The sequence below is a fragment of the Dipodomys spectabilis genome, unplaced genomic scaffold (assembly GCF_019054845.1).
Source record: "Dipodomys spectabilis isolate Male_0828 unplaced genomic scaffold, ASM1905484v1 ptg000714l, whole genome shotgun sequence".
Classification (NCBI taxonomy): Eukaryota; Metazoa; Chordata; class Mammalia; order Rodentia; family Heteromyidae; genus Dipodomys; species Dipodomys spectabilis.
In genome coordinates this window covers 252,132-270,565 of record NW_024871391.1, presented here as the reverse complement: position 1 = coordinate 270,565, position 18,434 = coordinate 252,132, and the positions used below count along the sequence as shown (strand labels likewise).

The 18,434-nt window shown below is 37.6% G+C and overlaps 1 non-coding gene across 1 annotated transcript; it reads left to right on the top strand.

Moving 5' to 3' along the window:
• The first annotated feature begins 11,600 nt into the window (after nt 1–11,600).
• LOC122102008 lies at nt 11,601–11,800 on the top strand. The gene has a single exon (XR_006146442.1). It is a non-coding gene; the product is annotated as a U2 spliceosomal RNA (small nuclear RNA).
• The last annotated feature ends 6,634 nt before the right edge of the window (nt 11,801–18,434 follow it).

The window sequence follows — 18,434 nt, the reverse complement described above, 5'->3', positions numbered from 1 at the left end:
AATGAAAGCAGAGAGGTGAGTGGGTTCCACTCATCCCGTGAGTCCAATGCCAGTGACAGGCCATCTTACTTGCAGTGCAATATAGGAAGACCTGTGGTTCACTGTCAACACAGACAGACAATAAAAAATACCTGAAGGCACTTACATTCATCTTAAAATTGAACCCATGTAATTATGTCAGTATTTCTTATCTTTCAGACAAAGATGTAACCTTTATCAAGTGCTAAATGCCTCTATCTTCAAGCAGTGCACAGTCGGGGCTTGGATTTCTGCTATTCTTTTTTTTTTGGTCCGGTCGTGGGGCCTGAACTCTGGGCCTGGGCGCTGTCCCTCAGCTCTTCAGCTCAAGGCGAGTGCTCTACCACTGAGCCACAGCGCCACTTCCGGCTTTTTTCTTTTTTCTCATGTGGTGCTGAGGAATCGAACCCAGGGCCTCATGCATGCAAGGCAAGCGCTCTACCACTGAGCCACCTTCCCAGCCTGAATTTCTGCTATTCTTGATTCACTGTACTGGAGAAAATGAAATCATACAACAGGAATTACTGAATCACCTACTTTGTCTTCACATGTATGTCTACAAAACTTTGTCTCCTTTTTTCCATTCCTGTTTTTCATGGTTTGCAACAAAATTTTTTAAGTGCATTTTAATAAAAGTCACAACACACACATACAAAGAAAATCACAACACAATATAATATAGCTGCCACTGGATTCTTTTCTTTTCTCTCTCTCTCTTTTTTTTTTTGTCAGTCCTGGGGCTTGAACTCTGGGCCTGGGCACTGTCCCTCAGCTCTTCAGCTCAAGGCGAGTGCTCTACTATTTGAGCCACAGAGCCACTTCCCGTTTTCTAGTGGTTTATTGGAGATTAGAGTCTCAAGGACTTTTCTGCCCAGGCTTGGCTTTGAAGCTTGATCCTCAGAGCTCAGCCTCCTGAGTAGCTAAGATTACAGGCGTGAGCCACCGGTACCCGCTGGATTCTTTTCTTTTTAAGGTTGCCCATATTCTTAAGTTCTGCAGGCTTACATGTTTCTAGTTCTTCTCAAAGACAATGAAATGGATTTCCTCTTTGTAAAATGTGATATCCACATTTAATCAATTCACTAAGTTTATCACAAATAGACCTGTCATATATTAACTCCACATTTTTATTTTCATTTTCTCTGCTTTTAATTGCTATGTCCCTTTGTCTTTCCAAATAAGGGAGAGTATTGAGAGTCATCTAAGTATATTATTAACATAATGCAATTCTAATTTGTCTGTAATTAATCTGAGGATGCATAATACATGAACGATAAAAAACCAAGTTTCCTCAACCCAGAAGAAAAGAGAGCAAGAGATAAATGCCTTAGTTCTGCTTTTATGTTTAGCTTAGGTTCAATTTATGTAATTATAATCTTATTTTCAAAGAGAGAATCCATAATATCAGACAAATAATCGTATTCTACCAATGTGATTTACAAGTGAGGGAACATGTATGTTGTTAAGAGCACATGTTACTCCTAAGAGAAGGTTAGACAGAGTCAGAAGCCTCAGATCATTGTCCTTCAACATGCAGGAAAAAAAACCTAGTGCCAAGAGGCTCCTTTTCTATCTCACACATGATTTAGCCTCCTACAAAACATACTTCCGGACACACGGCTGGCAATCTTTTGTTAGAAATATCTTCTTCTTATAAATACTTTGTTAGTACTATATTTAATCTTCTTCTTATTATTATTCATAATAATAGAAGTATTTCTGGCAACAAGGGAAGATGTAGGGGCAGCAGAGCAGCTCCCGCTAGGGGCCAGGGACAGAGCGAATGCCAGGGCGAGAGGACCTCCTCCTATTTTAACTTCATCCAGGCCTCCAGACAACTGGATGGTATTACCCACATTTGGGGTGATTCTCCCTCATGGTAAACCCTCCCAAAATCACTCTCACAGACATACCCAGAAGTGTGATTTGCTAATCCTCTAAATGCCTCTCCATCCAGTCAAGTTAACAATCAAGATTAACCACCAAACTTGCCTTAACGTAATGGAAAAGGCCCAGAAAAAAAATTTTTTGTAGGAAAAAAAAACATATTATATTGTGGGGCTTGAACCACTGACTTTCAGCTTAGAAAAATAATTTTTAACTGATCTATAACATTCTGTTAATTTATTTTCTCTATACATAACTTATATAATAATACTGCTATTTATTTGGCTTCCCAAATAGTATTCATATTCACAATTTTGAAAAAAATTGTATGATTTCCTGTTATCAACTATCCATCAATTCGAGGGCATTGAGAATTTATTTATTTATTTATTCTCTTCTGTACCATTAATGAAAAGAATCATAAAACTTATCTCAAAGTATATACCCTAATATATTATTGGTAGTAAAAATTATATAATGATCACTAAAGTGTATGTTTCAAATCTTTTTTACCTGTATAGCTATCTCATCTAATAATTGCTTAAATATACTGTTAAATCATAATGTTATCCTTGGTCATATTTCCCATTTTGCCTAAAAATTGTTGTAATATCCAAGTCTTCAAATATCTTTTAAATACTTCCTATATATGTTCTGAATTCAGCAAAATTCAACTGTAAAAAAGCAAACAGTCCCAAAGCAAGGTATTCAAACAGTCCCAATGTACTCAAACAGTCCCAAAGCAATGTAACCCTTTTGTACATCACCTCAATAATGACAATTAAAAAGTTTTAAATCAATTGATGTGACTTTGTCTGACTGATATGTGTCCTTTGGGTATCTAAAAATAATTTAGGTTTTGTCATTGTTATAAAATTATAGAAATGATCCTTATTATTTAGAAATATGACTATATACTTGCCATAAGTTTTGGCCAGGTGTCAGTGGCTCCTGCCTATAATCCTAGGTACTTAGGAGGCTGAGGTCTGGAGGATTATGGTTTGAAACCAGCTCATACAGAAGAATCTATGATACTCCATCTCCAAAATAACTAGTGAAAAGCCAGGCTGGAGGTATGATCTAAGTGCTAGACTGCCATGAACAAGAAAGCCCAGGAAGTGTGAGGCCTTGATTTCAAGCCCCATTTTTCTAGGAAAATATGAGGCCACAGTCCTTACATAAGGGCTACTAATTTGATCCTTAATCACATTCTCACCCGTGGTTTGTCAGATGCACACGCATCGTGCCTCAGCAGCACAGCAACTAAGTAGGTCTGAACATTCAGAGGTAGAGATAAACACGGTCCCTAAATTCTTTGAACTGGAATGTAGCTGTGACTACCACAGACTAACTAAAATTAGTCCCCTCCTCTAGATTATGTATTCTAGCTCCCATGGTTGGTAGGCTGAGTCATGGGGCTGCCTATCAAGCCTTGTGCCTATTAGGGCATGTCTTCACCAAGTATTTGCAAGAAAGTGAACACCATTGAAATGTGCTGTTTCTATCCTCAGCTTAAACAATCAATGCTCCTTTCAACAGACTGGAATGGAGAAGCGTGCGTGTTCTGTTTTTATTTATATATTTATTTATTTTATTGTAAGAACGTTGTACAGAGGGGTTACAGGTACATGAGTAGGGTAATGAGTCCATTTCATAGTGAGCATTGTTACCTCTTCCTTTGTTTTCCCCCTACCATCACTTCCCTCCTCACCTCCCTAACTCCTCCCGCCCCCAACCCCGACACTGCAAAGTTCATTTTCAATATAGTGTCCTGTACATCTCGTCGTCACAATGAGTCAGCCTGCATCCTCATTTAAGTGTTCTGCTATACCCCTTCCTCTCCCCAAATTACAAAAATATATATAGACAGTGCTGAGCACCAGCATCAAACCCAGTGAAAACAGGGGTTATACCATGGAGGAAGGACATGCAATAGAAACAAAAGAATCACATAGTGCATTGTAAGTACATTAAAAATACTAGCAAGAAAAAAAGAAAAAAATCCTCTGTGTCCTTGTCTTGGGGTACATTTTGCTTAACATTATCTCATATGGTTGTATGTACATAGCCTTTGACCTATTCTGCTTGTCCTAGACATGTGCTAGTCACTGAAAACCAGGGAAACCATGGGACCTATGTTTCTTTGGGCCTGACTTACTTCAATTAATATGATTGCCATAGTAATCAAAACAGCTTGGTACTGGCATAAAAACAGACCTGAGGACCAATGGAATAGGACTGAAGAAATGAACCCACAGACCTATAGCCATCTAATCTTTGACAAGGGAGCTAAAGAAATAGAATGGAATAAAGACAGCCTTTTCATAAATGGTGTTGGCAAAATTGGTTAAACACTTGTAGAAAACTAAAACTACATCCGTAGTTCAGACCTCGAAATAAAAGCAGACTCCATGAAAACATTACAGGACGGAATAGGAGAAACTTTAGAGCTTTTTGGCACAAGCTGAAATTTTCTTAATAGAGACCCTGAAGCACAACAAATCAAAGAAAGGTTGGACAAATGGGACTTCATGAAACTGCAGAGCTTCTGCAAGGCAGAGGACATAGCTAGCAAGATCAACAGAAAGCCCACGGATTGGGAGAAGATCTTCACTAGCCATACAACAGACAAAGGTCTCATATCTAAAATATACTTAGAACTCAAAAAACTAAACCCCCAACAACAAATCCTCAAAGAAACAACTACCCGATTAACAAATGGACTAAAGACTTAGAGACTTCTATGAAGAGGAAATAAGAATGACCAATACACACATGAAGAAATACTCAACCTCTCTAGCCATAAAAGAAATGCAAATCAACCTGTATCCCTATTTAAACAAGTTGTTTACCCATTGCAACAATAAGATGTACAAATCGTTATGTCAAAAAAAACGAACTTTACAACTTTGGCGAGGTGGGGGATGGGAAGGGGAAACAAAGGAGGAGGCAACAATGCTTGATAAGAAATGTACTCATTATCTTGCCCATGTAATTGTAACCCCTCTATATTTTCACAATAATAATAAAAAAAAGAAATGCAAATCAAAACAACAGTTAGAATGGCTATAATCAGGAAAGCTAGTAACAAGAGATGCTGGAGGGGATGTGGCCAAAAGGGAACCCTACTGTAAACTTGTTCAACCACTCTGAGGTTCCTCAAAAGACTCCACACAGAGCTCCCCTATGACCCAGCAATCCCACTTTTGGGCATTTACCCAAAGGATCACAAACAAGACCATTTCAAAGCTACCAGCACAACCATGTTTATTGCAGTATTATTTACCATAGCTAAGATATGGAACCAACCCAGATGCCCCTCAGTAGATGAATGGATCAAGAAAATGTGGTATATATATATATATAATGAAATTCTATGCCTCCATCAGAAAAAAATAACATTGTCTCTTTTAATAGGAAATGGAAAGACTTTGAGTGTTCTGTTTTTAAAATCCACTGCTTGAAAATGGCAGCAGTATGCACTTAAGAAATAGATCTACAATGTTGAAATGCTGGGGAGCTCTGTTATTCTTTGGCCTACATATTTGTTCAAATCATTGATTAGGAAAATTTTGAGGACCAAGGTTCTACCAAAACTGTAGCTGAGGAGGAAAGAGGTTGGGGAAAACATCAGGATTTGTTTTGTTGGACGCCATGTTATTTATTTCACAAAGTACCAAGAGAAGGAAGTGAACTTGGGAACCAACTGGTTGGTTGACAGGCAAACCTTAAGGTCCTCAAGACCTTTAAGTGTGCTTTGAAGAAGTCACGTTCTTCAAAACTGCTAACAGGAGAGAGAGAGAGAGAGAGAGAACTGAAAATGGATGTGGACACAGTCACAAGTCTTTTGGTTAAATCATGAACAAGGAATTAAATGGCATAGATTAAAGAGGCAAAAACAAGTGCCAACCTTGAGAAATAGTCTAACTGATGCTAAGACCTATGACTTAGCTAAAACAAAAGCAGCAAAGCCAGGCGCCGGTGGCTCACACCTGTAATTCCAGCTACTCAGGAGGCTGAGATCTGAGGATTGCGGTTCAAAGCCAGCCTGGGCAGGAAAGTCCATGAGACTCTTATCTCCAATAAACCATTAGAAAACTGGAAGTGGCGCTGTGGCTCAAGTGGTAGAGCTCTCGCCTTGAGCTGAAGAGCACAGGGACAGCGGCCAAGCCCAGAGTTCAAGCCCTACAACCGACCAAACAAACAAACAAACATGGGGAAAGGCATCGAGTGAGAGGATTGTAGTTATGCTCAGTCTTGGGGGAAAAGAGCCTATTTTACAAATTGGTATGGCGGTACATGCCTCTCACCCAATTATGTGACAGGTAGAGGGAGTAATATTGAGGTCCCAGGCCTACTCCAAGCACAAATATGAGATCCTGTCTGAAAAAGAACTAAGGCAAAAGGTTTCTGACAGTATGTCCCAAGTGGTAAGAGTGCCTGCCCAGCTAAAAGCGCTGTTTTGTGCCCAAGCCCAGCCTCAGATGAGGCGCCTCATAAACCTGCCACATATCTAACTGAGGTTCAGACATGAGCCATCTAAATTAGCCCTCAAACTTAAATTTCAAAATACAAGCTTCTAAATCCTATTTTTCTCTTTTTGTGTGTGGTACTGGATTTAATCCAGAACCTCATACATATTAAGCAAGTATTCTGTCATTTGAGCTATGCCCCCAGCCTTGTGAATACTGTGGTGCTTCTGAGATAAGGTCTCAGTTACTTTCCCAGGCTGTCATCAAATTCACGATCCCCCTGGGAGTCTAGCTCACAGAGGAGTATCAGCATACCCAATGCCTATATATTAGTGTTTAATATGTTATACTGTCTCCTCCGGAGCATGCCATTAGGAAAGACAACACAGTCTTCTTCCATCTGTTAGGTTTTCATTGTTCGCAGTATGTTTTAATTTCAGAATAAATCCATATATACAGTAGCATAACTGAATTATTAAGTGGGTTACTGTCAAGAAAAACAAGCTATTTATTTATTTATTTACTTACTGATTTTTATTTATTTATTTTTTGGTCAGTCGTGGGGTTTGACCTTAGGGCCTAGATGTTGTCCCTGAGCTCTTCTGCTCAAGGCTAACACAGTTCCACTTTGAGCCACAACTCCACTTCTAGTTTTTGAGTGATTAACTGGAGATGTGTCTCATGGGGACTTTCCTGGCCAAGCTGGCTTTGAACTGTGATCCTCAGATCTCAGCCTCCTGAGTAGCTAGGATTACAGGTTTGAGCCACCAGCGCACCTGGCTACAATTAAGTATTCTTAACACCACATTTAAACCAGAATTTAGGCCAACACAATTAAGGCTCATTATCACAGTCAGTGCATTGAGCCAGGGTATGAGCTAATAGCAAACTGTTGTAACAATTTCAGTCCTCACAATTGCTACAAAGCAGCCTGTGTGCTGTGGCTACTGACACTGTTAGCATAGAATTACCATGCTTTGTGAAATATGGATGAGATTTAGAGCAATTTGTATTATAAAAGAAGTTCTTAGTCTGGAAAGGAACTCTCTGGAGACAAATAGCTCTTCTAGTAATTATTAAGCAGTTTACTTCAGAGAATTGTGAAGATTCCTGACATTTTAGCTACACATTTATTTAATGAAAATAGAGTGTAGTGCATAACTTTCTATACTTGAAATATATGGCTTGTGAAAGCAAGATTTGCAATTTTCAAGTATTTCCATGAATTCAAACATTTTTAATAGAAAAATGAAACTGTTTCCAGAGTTCATAAAACAAAGCGCTAAGATCTAACTCCTCCTACAGTAAGACCAAGCATGAAACACAGGCACTCTAAACAAAGACTTAGAGAATGACTATGTGAGTTAATGGATCAATGAAAGGCCTTAGTCCATCATCCACAATAAACTAAACCCAATAATGGCAAGTGATACCACAAGCCTTTGAGTCCATCAACATCAATACTAGGGTGTGAGATAACAGTGTTTCAGAAGGAATCACGAGTAAAGTGAACCTTAAATTGAGGTCTAAATGATGGGCAGGATGAGTTAAAAAAGATTCAAAACAATACAGAATGATCAAACTGCAAGGGCATGGAGAAACACAGCATGCGTGCGGTTACTGGGGGAACAGTATGATGATACATACTTTTTTCTCATAGTAATCATTTAAGTCTTCATGCTCTAATAGTGCCTTAGGATGGCACTCAAAGACACACAGTAGTCCTGCCTAAGCGATAAGTAGGGTTCCTAAATCACTATCTCAGCAGGAATGCTAGTTTCCTGCACACATGAGGAAAAACATCACTGTTACTTAAGTGAGAACATGTACAACTAAGGGAGGAAACCACCCTCAATTTATGTAACATGGCTAGAGAGGACTGTTTGTACCTAGTGTCCCCTACATCCTTTTCTTCCAGCATTTTTCATTCTAGACCGTAATTGATTCCAGAGTTAAGTCATATATGGAAGGCATATGTTGATTCTAAAATACATAGAGGGGCTAAGGAATGGTATCCATTTACATAAATTACTTGGCTATTAAAGGAAGAAAGCATTTAAAATGTTTATATTGTTTTCCTGACACAAATGAGCCTTGTTTGTTCTTAAGTCTCATCCACAAAATTCCTTTTTAACCCTCTATATCTCTGGAGACATAGCAGTACTAATATAAGAAGAACTATATTCTCTTCACCCTTTGGTATGCCTCTGATGAAGAGCTCCTTGTTTCTCCTCGTGGCCAGATATTGAGAATGACATGGCAATCCAAAGTCATAGAGAAGTCTGGGTCTGGTAAGTAAAGGAAATGGGGTTCTGCTCCCACTGTTAGTACTCATCACTCTTCAGCCTTGATTGAACAAAAGGACTTAATGAAATGTGAGGTTCTCTACTCGTTAAAATTTAGGGTTCTTAATGAGTTTTCACAAAAATCCATGTGTGTATATGTATGCGTATGTGTGTATATGTACATTTTATACACATACACACACACACACACACACACACACACACACATATTAGAAATGAGAGATCACTTCTTTTAAGCACTGATCTTTTTTGTTAGGTTTCCCTGAGGATAAGAAAAAAATATTTTAAATTGTTGAGATTTATTCTGAGTTGCCTTTGGAATCATTTAAACATTGTGAAATATGCAAGTCCTATGCTAGTCCAGCTGCTTAATTTCCCAGAATTATTTATAAATCACTTTTGTTCAATAAGTAAAATTACCTTCCTTGCTAAATTTGAAATTGCCAGACACTTCCAAAATATTTCTGACACTGACAACTGTTCTCTCATTTTCTGTTTCAAGTATGTTCCAAAGCTTCTTTAAGGCTTGTCTCAGTGCCTCAGGGTTCTGATTAAGCATGTATCAGTGGTTTGATTTAGAGCAGACATCATTTCTGCAAATCAGCTTCACAAATATACAGTTCCCAAATTACATCACTATGCACTAGTTGGTCTAACGCAACAGGCATGAAAGCCTTTCACCACAAAGCCTGTAGTGGCGGGAGCCAACACCAGTATATGGCATGGTAAGAAATAACCACTGAGAAATGTCTTTGATTAAAGGCTGAGAGATACTGAAGTTGTTATCCTTATAACAAAAGCCAAATTGTTCTAATACAGAGGCCAAAATTGGATGATCATCAGAATCACCTGGGAAGCATTTTAAAGAGATTTCTGGGCTCTCTGCCCAGCAATTTTGTTCAAAAGACTTTGAAGTTAGAAATCCATAGTTTTTATGAAATTCCTTAGTTAGGAAAGTTTCTCCAACTACCTGTTCGCATAAGATTACTGTAAATGATAGGACCATCCTATAGTTATACAAAATATGAATGTCTCTGGAAGCAAGTTCCTCTTTTTACCCTCTGTTGACTATGACCGAATGGCATTCCAAAGCACTATTGAAATCCCCTCACAGTGATGGCCTATGTACTCGACCCTGATGCCCTATGAAGGGACTGACCATCGGTCCTTGGTTCTCTATCTTATATACCATCTGAATGGGCCAGTTCTGGAGTCTGTACTTCTGATTCAATCTAATGTAAGATATGCTTTGTGTCAGTGTCCTCATCTCTGAAATGGTACAATCAATAGCTGTATAAATCGGAAAATCCTCAGAACATACATGTTAAACATACATGTAGTAACAACAGTTGTTACCACTATACAGCAAGGCTCCAACAAGTAATCTGCCCAAACAGCCCACCATATGAAGCATAGGATATATATTTTAAAACATGTTAATAATGTTCATCGTGTACAGATCTAAGTTTGTATTTCTGAATAAATCTCTCAATCCCATTTAATGAAGAGAAATAGTTATTGGCACAAGGTCTTCTTTTGCATTGAGGTACATAGTGGAATTACAACTCAATGGTCTAACATCTAGCCTGAAAAATACTTCAAATGTGTTTTACCCAAACCAGAGTCAGTGAAACTGTACACAGAGTCCTAACAAAGAGATGAGTGTGGAGAAGTCTGAAACACTTTAGTATAATTACCACAGCAGAAAGAAATCCATCCTTCTCTTAAAAATAATCTAATGCAAGGATAGGTTAGACAAATCCTGGCTTGTCATAGTAACAGATAAATAATCCAGCAATTCACAATCTGTCTGAACATTTATTCTTTTTTTGGTATCCTGCATTAAACACACTATTTTTAAAACACATTGAGCCTTGGCAGATTTCTAAAACTTCAGTGATGGGCTTGCCTATTCTTTAGGTAGTAGTACTATGAGTCACCTTGGTCAGTAGTAACTGACATAAACTCAAAAGTGTATTAAAATAGTTTATTTTCCAGTGAGTATGTACCTCAATCTAAAACACATTGGTAGGTCATTACACTTTTCTCAAAAGCTTTGCATCTGAGCAAGTGAACAATGAAATGATTGTCTAGAACTATGAAGTAATAAATGTATGAACTGAGGCTTATCTTTATTAACACAAGTTTTTCAAAGACATAATTTATCCTGAATTTTCTGCCTATTGAGAGGCTTGATCAAAGTCTGAGTGTATGTATATGTATGGCTTGTATTCCAGTAATTAGGTATTTGTTTTTAAGAAATGTATGTTAACAGCCAAGCACTGGTAGCTCACCCCTGTAATCCTAACTACTCAGGAGGCTGAGATCTGAGGATCATGGTTCAAAGCCAGCCTGGGCAGGAAAGTCCATGAGACTCTTATCTCCAAAAAACCACTCAGAAAAACAGAAGTGGTGCAGTGGCTCAAGTGGCACAGCAGTAGCCTTGAGCTGAAGAGCTGAGGGACAGTTCAGGCCCAGAGTTCAAGCCCCATGACTAATTTTATATATATATATATATATACATATATATATATATATATATATATATATATATATATATATATATATATATATATACTGTTTGAATATATGACCTTTTTGTGGCATGAAATGCAGGTTGTGAAGTTCTAGCTCAAAAGTAAAAATGTAAATTTAGAAAATGAAAATATAGCTTACCAAAGATGAGTTTTGTATTTCCAGATTCAAAATTTCATTTTTGCATTCCAGATAATGGTTATTATTCTCATTTCCAGATATTCTGTCTTAATATGGATTATGACAATAATCCCTAATATGACCAAGGAGGACTCTTCCTTTTTAAAAATATGTTTTGTTGTAATTGCAGAGGTAATATACAGAGGGGTGACAGTTACACAGATAATGATTACATTTCTTTTGGAAAGATGCACAAGAAGGGGAGCCTTCTTGGCCTTTTGGCTAAGATCATGTGTAGTATCTGTTCTTATCAGTGTAATATCTGACACCTCCTCTATCTGAGGAGGACTGCCAAGGACTAATGATTTGTCTAATCTGGTTAAGTTGCCCTCTAATGTAGAAGTTAAATTTTTCTTACCACTTTAGAGCTGTATTTTCAGTCATTATTTTGGTATTTATTTTAGTTCAATGCATAGTTTACCTAAGTTAATCAAGAGGTTAGTTAAACAAAGAAATGAGACTGAGGCAGGGAAATCATCTAAATGAAGTAATTTGTTTAATTTACTGGATAAAATTTCCAATTACAATTGAGTTCAACTGCCCGATTGTCAATGAGCATTCTCCAAGTTCAATATGTGATCTAAGTATAAAAGCATAACATAAATTAATGATATTCTTTCTCATTGTACTAGTATGATATAAGAAGGACACAAGACATTTCTTAAAGCTAACAATCCCAGTTCATTTTCTGGATGAGCAAAGAAAATCAAGTTCTTTTGTCAGCCTACAGCAAGCATCACATTTATGGTCATCATATATTATTCAACTCATGTTTCTTTATTTAAATATTAAATAATTCGCTATTATTTAGCATAAAATAGATGCTGGCTTTATTTTGACTATATGGTACCAAGTTAATATAAAAGAAGAAAATTATGAATTCTCATGACAGATGTCTCACTTCCAAAGGAGAGCAGATTACTTTTCAAAACATATATTTCAAATAGTTTATCTGGTTTTGAAAGCCCTTAACTTCTTCATATAAGGCAATTATTTCAATGAGCGTTTGTCAGTTCCCTTCTTCTATGTAGAAGCCAGCGGCATTCTCTGGCCTCAAAACTGTCTTATGTCCTTTTAGTATACATTTCCCTGACCCAATTCTGTCCTGCCAAGAGCTTCCAACGGCTGCCCAGCAGGGTCTCAGAGTTGACAAGTATAATGCTGAATGAAGCATATATGTGCTACTGTAAGGAAACTAAATTCAAAGGTATCTTTTTCCCTAGAAAAATCCTGTCATCTTGTTTTTCATTTGTTTAGGCTTATTTTCCCCAAGAGTAAGGCTAACTATAATAGCCCGACTGATGACATTACTTGATACTGAAATGAAAAAGTATAATGTGTCCTAATTCCCATTGGGAAAAGAGGACTATCAACAACTATAAGCATAACTGATGCAGTATGGGAAAAATATTTACTAAAACCACATTACTCAGTATGAGTCATTCTCTAATGACAACTTATTAATAAAGTCTAGTCTAGCACTTAATGGTATCTTCTATATTCTAATAGAAGCACCTCAAATGAACACACACACACACACACACACACACACACACACACACACACACACACTTTTCTAAGGCAGCAGTCCTTTGAATCAATGATTACGCATCATGGAAACTACGTCCTCATGATGAATTTCCTCCAGCTATTCATTCTTGCCATATCCTGCACAGTTCTATAAGGTATGTACTTTAAAGCCAATGTATCTTTTTAAAACGTACTATTTACTTAAGATAGAAGGGGACCACTGGATTTAGAACTATGGTTTCAAAGAACCAATTTCCTTTGCTGCTTAATTTATTTTTGTGATCTTCTCCAGTCCCAAGAACCCTGACAAGTTCAAGAATGAAAAGTCCTGGAAATTTTCCAGAATTGAGGTAGAATTTTGATCAGTATTAGCTTGTATCATACTTGCTTATTTAAAGGGTGTATTAATACTTCCCTGTCCCATTATGTTCCTTCCAGCAAATCTCAAAATACAGGTGTAGATGGCATATAAACATGAATTATGTGTGTCTACAGTATACGTCATATATCACCTCATCTCTCAAATCCATCACCCTTTCTAGAAGCATCCTACTACTAACCTATTCCTTTCTTTCAGAGTCTAGCTGACCTCTGTAACCCTTTCTTACCTTACTAAACAATAATCCAAACTAAATTATCACAGAAGTTATTTGACTTAAACTTGTTCTATCGTCTCTTTGGCAGTGTTAATATTCTTCCCCTGGACCTCTTTATCCTTCTTTTGTCTAACAATTATCCTGCTCTGAGAAAACCTCAATAATTCCAGTTAGAGCTACCTGGTAGATTTCCACAGGTGCTAAATATTTCTCTTAAAATTTTGAAAAGGTGAACTGGAGAAAATGAGATCCCTCTCTTCCTAGAATATGGCCTAGATAGAATTCACAGAAAGCAGCATGATACCTACAGAGTTCAAGGCAGGGATATATGGTGCTGTCATTTTTAAGTCTGTTTTTTTATTTGTGGATTTGAAATGTTAGAACAATGAAGAGTTTGATTTTTTATTTGTGGATTTTGAAATGTTAGACATCACCTGGATATTTCCCGCACCTGGTTAGGTATTTGAATGTGGAGCTCAAGGGAGGAGAAGACTTGGAAATACACATTTTGGAGTCACTAGCATACATTTTAGAGTCATTAGTACTAAGGGACTACATTTTTAAATTAAAGTGGTAGCATTCTTTTGGAATTTTAGAAATTTATTTTAAAGGTTTTGCTGTTTATAGGTACTCCTAAAATTCAGTTCATGGAAACTAAGATCACCAGACTAAATGCTATGAGAAGAAAACTTATTTGTGTTTTTAAATATATCTAAACTATAATTATAAACATTCATGTATATATTCATGTATGTATTCATGTATGATTTTACTATGTATCTTATTTTCTTCCAGAAATACAACTATTATGGATATCAAGCAAAGATTAACTTTGTTGTTATTGAAAAAATCACCATTGATCACAGTTTTGGAAAACCATGTCATCAGTGGTGAGATAGCACTTTTAAAAGTCAACATTAAATACAATATTTCATTAGTTTGCATTTGTAGAGGACAGGTTCACATATCTGCAACATTTTCTTATGTCTTTATGTACATCTGTATATTTCATGTCTTCTAGTATAGATGAGTCTGAGAATTTGCAACTCAATCATGGTATTTCATTATACATGATGATTTCTGCAATGTAATTCAATATAAGAAAGTATGTAGATAAATCAAATTTTTGTGTGTGCAAGTACCAGGCCTTGAATTCAGGGTCTGGGTGATACTCCTAAGCATTTTTTCTCAAGGCTACCACTCTAGCCACAGCTTTCCTGGCTTTTTGGTGGTTAGAGATAAAGGTCACATAGACTTTCTTGCCCAGGCTGGTGAACTGTAATCTTAAGATGTCAGCCTCCTGGGTATCTATAATTACAGGCATGAACCACTAGTGCCTGGTTCAAATTTTTTATTTTAATCTTAAGAGGTTAAAGGAAGAATCACAAGAGTGATCTTGGGTCTAATCACAAAATGTTGATTATATAAACAGGTTTTAGGTCTAATAAAACGGAGCTATGGAGTAAACTGACTGAAGAAGACAAGAGGATGGAGCTCCGAGGCAATCCAACATTTCACAGTGAGGAATATGACTAGTGTAGTAAGCAGCAGCCACGGGGCTCTGACAAGAACAGGAAACTATGATATTTTAAAAACCAGGCAAATAAAAATATTTAGACAGAAGCATCTAATTTGTTGTGGCTCAAGTTAGATAATGACTGAGAAGTTTACTCATGGATCAACTTAGATGAGGAATGAGAAGCAAACATTATACTCAGCTGAGAAAGAGCTCACAGAGTCTTTGAAACAGCTTCAGGTGACTGACAGTGGCAAAAGCTGGACTTGGGGTAAATGGAAAGAAAATGCGAAGTAATAGGGACTAGATTTATCTTCCCCCATGAAAGAATAAAAATAGATGAAATATGTACAAAGAGGTCTGTACGTGGTTTTTTGTTGAGGCAGTTTAAACTCAGGATGGTCTTGGTTACAGAAGAACTGGACTAGCAAATACAATTTTTTTACATTACTTTCTGGCTGAGAAAACAAAGCCACTGTGAACTGTGAGACTAACATATCATTTTCATTGAACAAAACAAGAGGAGAAAATAGATGAATATTTTGACAATAAGCAAAGTTACTTTATAGTAAAACATTAAGTCTAGAAATACAGTAAGGAATTTGCCAGATACTTCATATTTGGAGTGTCTAGAAAAATTCAAGATAAACGAGTATACTCAACTAAGAAAAACATTATTAGATTAAGCAGCAAATAAAGAACAGTTGATAGCTTTACTTTAGCTAGAGTAAAGAGTAAAGAATACAAACAATGGCTTTTGGCGGCTCTGTCTCTTCTTTTGGTGACACTGGGCTTTTAACCCAGGGCTTCCTGGGGTCTGTGTCTGGAACCATGCCACTTTAACTGGGGGAATACAGTGGTAAGAGCTCAGCCTAGCAAGCACAAGGACCTAGCTCAGACTCCAGTACCACCAAGAGAAAGAAAAAAAGCTTTACTTAAAAGCATACAATATTCTTTAAAATATATAACTCAAATATCAGTGATCCCTTATTCTTGGCTGTTTCTATGGAGTTCATGTTGGAAAGATAAAGAATATAGCTGTTTGGGAAAGCAAGCTAACTGTTGAGTGACATTTTACATGCTTCTGGAACAGTCTCCATGACCCTTTGTACCCTATGAACTCATCTGGGAAGTCATGTAGATTCCCACCTGAAGGAAAGTCAACAGGGCACCCACACAGCTGTGTTCTGCTTCCAATGTGGTGATTGTAGGTTCAAATAAGTCATACTCTGAACACTGAAATTCACCCAAATAATATAGGAGCAATTCACTCAAACTGCAGGTCACTGTCGTCTGAATATAGTTCTATAAGTGACCAAGAAGAAAATGTCATTATATGGCACTATTAATCTAGGGTCGGTTTACCTAATTGGTAAATATACAGAGTGCCTCATATGATGGGAGCCATGGTCTTCTGTAGGAAGGAAGCACCAAACCTTCTTGTTTGTTCTGAGTGGTATTTCTAGCACATTAAAACACTGCAGCAGCATTAATCATTCTCTTTGGGCATTGAGAAAAGCCTGTTTACAAACACAAATAATAGTTTTGAGAGTAGAGGACTACTCAGCAGAATGATGGTCAATGAAAGAAACTTGAATCTTGATTTACTGGGCAACATCAGCAAGATGGCTGAGGAGAGGAGCCTGATACACTTGCTTCCATTAGTAAGGTTCCCCACCTTCAGTGTGTGATGGAGAAGGCCAGAGTGCAGCTAACATAGGGTAGCGAGGCCACAGAGCACTCAGGCTCGGGAGGGCCTTCTAAAGAAGAAAGCGAAACTCAGCTAAGAGCATAAAAGTTGTTGTGGGAGATAGTGTGGGGGGTGGTACATGGAAGGATAGTGGGCATTGAAGAATTGGTATTTGCTAAGAGAAATGATCGTCAGTGTAACTGCCACAAAAATAATACTTAAGCTGGGTGCTGGTGGCTCATGCCTGTAAGCCTAGTTACCCAAGAGCTGAATTCTGAGAATTGAAGCTATCCTAAGGCAGGAAAGTTCATGAGATTCTTATCTCCAACTAACCAGCAAAAAGCCAGAATTGGCTTGAGAGATTGAACTGTGGCTCAAGTGGTAGAGTATCAGCTTTGAGCATAACAACCAAGGGACAGTGCACAGGCTCTGAGTTCAAGCCCTGTTCCAGCAAAGAAAACTACATGGGAAACAATGTATATTCTAGTTAGCTTGTGATAATCACTACAAGAACATCGTATTGTATACTTTGGTGTGGAACAAATTTTGTTAAGTATACTTCAATAAAACTGGAAAGAGGGAAATACCTTCTTCATATGACTTCCTGGCCAAAGCAGTTATTTCCTGCCCATGTTAGCTAGTCTGAAATGGTTCTTGCCTCTAGTTCTGTCCTGCTACAATACATTTTCCACAGTTCAGACTGTGAACCTCCTAAAATATAAATGAGATCACATCTTGACTCTGCTTTAAAATTCATACTTGGTTCAAGGATCAAGTCTACTCTTTACCATAACATCCAGGATCTGAGTGCATGTTGGTTCTCTGAATTGTGTCCCAGGACATACAAATGACAGGGTGGGAAGAGGAGGAGGACAAGGAAGGCAGAGGAATTTGAACAGGGCGTTCACAAGGCTGACTACTGTCTTTTTTTTTTTTTTTTTTTTTTTATTGTAAAGCTACTATACAGAGGGTCACAGTTACATGAGTGAGGTTATGAGTACACTTCCTCTTGAACATTGTTACCCCCTCCATTGTTTTCCCCCTACCATCCCCTCCCTCCCTCCCTTCCCCGAGGTTCTTTTTTTTTTTTGATTGTGATTAAATGATTACATAATTTCAAAGTCACAAGTTCATTCTAACTTCCCTGGAGCAAATTGTCTACCACAGTCTGTAATATATAACAGTGTTCACATGTTATATACCATATTTGTGATCAGCAGCATGAGGATATTTAGTAGTGGTTCAACCAGATGAGCGGGAGTTCTTTGTTTCTTAAGTCCTGTTAGTTTTGTCGTATCACTAACCTTTTGGATTTAGCATCCACTTATGAGGGAGACCATGTACCGTTTGTCTCTTCGTTCTTGGCTTACCTCGCTCAACATGATTCCTTCTAGCTCCATCCATTTCCCTGCAAATGCCATTATTTTGTCATTTCTAATGGCTGCATAATATTCCATTGTGTATAGATACCACAATTTTTGGATCCATTCATCTGTGGTGGGGCACCTAGGTTGTTTCCATATCCTAGCTATTGCGAACAGTGCTGCAATAAACATGGAGGTGCACGTGTCCTTGTATATTGGTTCCTGTTGTTCAGGGTAGATGCCTAGAAGTGGTATGACTGGGTCGTAAGGGAGGTCAATCTTTAGCTTTCTAAGGACCCTCCAGACTGCTTTCCAAAGTGGTTGTATAAGTGTACATTCC